This window comes from Alligator sinensis, unplaced genomic scaffold, assembly GCF_000455745.1.
Source record: "Alligator sinensis unplaced genomic scaffold, ASM45574v1 scaffold777_1, whole genome shotgun sequence".
In the NCBI taxonomy this organism is placed as follows: Eukaryota; Metazoa; Chordata; order Crocodylia; family Alligatoridae; genus Alligator; species Alligator sinensis.
In genome coordinates this window covers 3,591,186-3,594,417 of record NW_005841882.1, presented here as the reverse complement: position 1 = coordinate 3,594,417, position 3,232 = coordinate 3,591,186, and the positions used below count along the sequence as shown (strand labels likewise).

The 3,232-nt window shown below is 46.4% G+C and overlaps 1 protein-coding gene across 3 annotated transcripts in view; it reads right to left on the bottom strand.

The window, feature by feature from the left end:
- LATS2 (large tumor suppressor kinase 2) overlaps nucleotides 1–3,232 on the bottom strand; it is a 78,599-nt gene that overhangs the window by 66,545 nt on the left and 8,822 nt on the right. The window lies entirely within an intron of this gene.

Sequence of the window (3,232 nt, the reverse complement as noted above, 5' to 3'; positions counted from 1 at the left end):
CTGAACCTTTAAACCAGGAGCAAAATAAAAGAAACAAGATGGTGGAATCAAATTCAAGTCTCAGTTATGACCATGCATTTCTGGTTGGTAGCACTGCTGGATGAGGTGCTGTTACCCTTTATGTTACACCCTCATGAAGCATCACACGCCCTTCCAGTACCACCTAGACCAGGGGTGTCAGACAGCATACGGGCTACAGAACTGTTCTGTCTTGCCCACCAGACTACTGGTGGGCCATCAGAAGTTGAGGGTGTGGCTGAAGGCAGGACCCACCACAGAATCCAGAGCCCTCGGTCCCAGGCAGACTTGGCGATAGGCAGCAAGGAGGCAAGGAAGGACTAATACAGCCTCAGGCACCCTCCAGTCGCTTAGCCTGTTGCCACTGCTGCAGCCCTACCTCCCCAGACACTGGCTCCAGCTATATGTACTGTGTCAGCCAGAGCTGGAGCTGCCACCATGACACAAGGCACACAGTGGCAGCAGCTCCAACTCCACTATGGGGCATGTGACAGGGACTGGACACACCATCGCATGCCCTAGGTCAGAGTCAAAGTTGCCACTGCCACCACCATATTCTGGATGGGAGCCGGAGCTGCTGCCACCACCACATGCTCACACTCCAGGCTGGATCCAGCCTACAAGGACCCTGCAGTTTGGATCTGGCCTGGGGCACAAAGTGGTTTTGACACCTCTCACCTAAAACGATCACTTAACGCAAGTGCTAGAGTTCTGGGCTTTGCTGCTGAAGGCCCTATGTTCAAATCCTGCTTATAAGCAGGGTTGGCATGCAAAGAGTTTTTTGTTTAAATACGAAAAACACTCTTTAGAAGTTAGCCAGATGACCTGGGTTGCATAGGCACACACTGGACAAGATCTGGGATCAGTTTGAGATCTCAAACTCTCCTGTCTCCCAATGTGTAACCCTGAAGCACATTTGTCTAAAGTTGCAACTGGTGCCAGGAGAGAGAAACGTCTTCAGGCATCTTGCAAAGCTTTTGCCATTTGTGATAAGAAAAAGAGGTTCAGTTATCATGTAAAGCCAAACCTTGTTCTCAGACACATGCAGCATGGCTTCTATTGAAGTCAATGGTTTCCAAGAGATGTTCCAGAAGGGACATCAGCAGCTAGTACAGACTTTTAATAAACAATTACTTTAAAGAAACTCATTTAAACAATACTAATGCAACTGGTTTTGGAACACTTCATAACTAAACAGCCTGTCAGACTGAAGAAAGAAATACCAATTTATTGCTCTGTCTTCCTTCTCCCTGACAGCAAGACACCATATGGCTAGGTTGAGGAGGAAGAACAAACAAGGACTCCTCTCACTTAGTGCCAGTGTTCAGGCATGGGATGTGCTGGAGAAGAATGCAAGTCCCCCACCTCTTTGCCACTTTAGAATTACGTAACTTGGCTCATATAAAGAAGTTTTGTGACCCATGATCCCATCTATGATTCTCATACTGCTGGGTCAAGCCAGCTGGCAACTTCTTCAGCTTTCTCTCTGGTTTAGCAGCACTATCTGAGTGATCAGCATTGCATTTACACTATTAACGGGAACAGCATCAGTAACTACTACAGATAAGTGTAAAAGTGTTTTTTTTGTTTGCCTGTAGAAAGCACATTTCACTTAATATACAGGGCATGCCAAAAATTGGAAGTTGAATATTACAGATGATCTGCAAAGAAAAAAGTTGCATGCTTTTTTTTTTTTTTAGTTCCTTGTGATTTGTATTTTTAGAAAAAAATACAAGTACTTTTTAAACTAACAGACTATCTGTGCTTAAGCATTTCTGCCTTGTACTATCCCCATGTGGTTAGTTCAATATCCTTCTGACCATCACCCTGCCTACCACCCATGCAATCTAGAGAAATCAGTCTTCAAATGCATTTGAGTTCTAAATCACCGAGTAAACACTCCTAAGATTCTTTTTGAAAACATTTCTGACATCCATTACTTACTAGAAACTTGCCTATAACCTTCCAACCATTAAATTATAATGCTCCCAATAAGTTGTGTTGCTATAATTGTAGCAAGTTTTGTGTAACTGACTTTTATTTTCAGTTGAGAAACACTGCCCAAGATTGAGGTAGAAAAATAAATACAGTTAATTTAAACAGTGGGGTTTGTTCCCCTGGGGCCCAAGATGCCTTCTTTTTTGTTCCTACATTCTGCATCAACCAAGGGGCTCCACTGGCCTCAAGACATACGATGCTGCAGCCCAGCTGTACGTTTCAAGGGAAGAGGCACAAAGCTCAAGATATCAAGCTGTTGCCCGAGTCTTTATCCCTGAAGAACCCTATATCCAAACTAAAGAGGGTAGCAGAAGCAAGGGAGAGGTGAAGTTTAAGAAACTGCCACAAGTCACCTCCTATCTTTGTTTCCCATTGTCTCAACCCTTTGGTTTGTCTCGTCTATTTAGACTTCAAGCTCTGAGGGGCAGAGTGGGTCTAGACAAGGGTGCCACAAGAGCATAATACAAAATAGTTCTGCTTTATCCACAGCAGCATATGTGAAGTGGGGAGATGAACTAAATCCAGATTTATTCCACTTCTATCCCCATCCTCCTATCCTCTGTCCCACTAATAGTGCCACATCCAAACTACTGCCAGTGGGGACCTTCATCCTAGTAAAACCATACGTATTTGCCCCATCTCAGGGGCATGGGAAACTGCCAGGATCTTAAGTAACTCTAGCACTTGCCCATCCCAGCCACTGTAGGGCAAAGAGAACATCTAAAAACTGCAAATGAGACTGCTCAGCTGGGGACTCCCATCTCCAGGCTTCCCAAATTGAGGAGCGGAAAAAAACCTGAAGCATCACAAGACCAAACACACTGTGGTAAAATACAGTAGGGAACGGAGCCCAGGAGCCCCAGCTCCAATCCCCCCTTGCCCTAACTAATCAAGTATACGGCAGGGCAGCTTCACAGCGTACAGCCTAGCCAGAGCAGACCGCACATCGCACCAGCGCTTGTGAGCTGACGTTCACTCCCTCAGATGCTCCTGCTCACAAAAGCTTGCGCTATATATACACACGTGTGTCTGTATATGTGTATGCACGTACATAGATATTATGCATACGTATTTATGCCCATGTGTGCGCACAGGCACACGTGCGTGTGCACACACTGACACACACACACCCTTGGGCGAGTGCCCGACCCCGGGGCCCCAGGGGCAGGCCGCGCCGCGCCGGGCCGGTTGGCCCGCGGGTCCATGCCAGGACAGC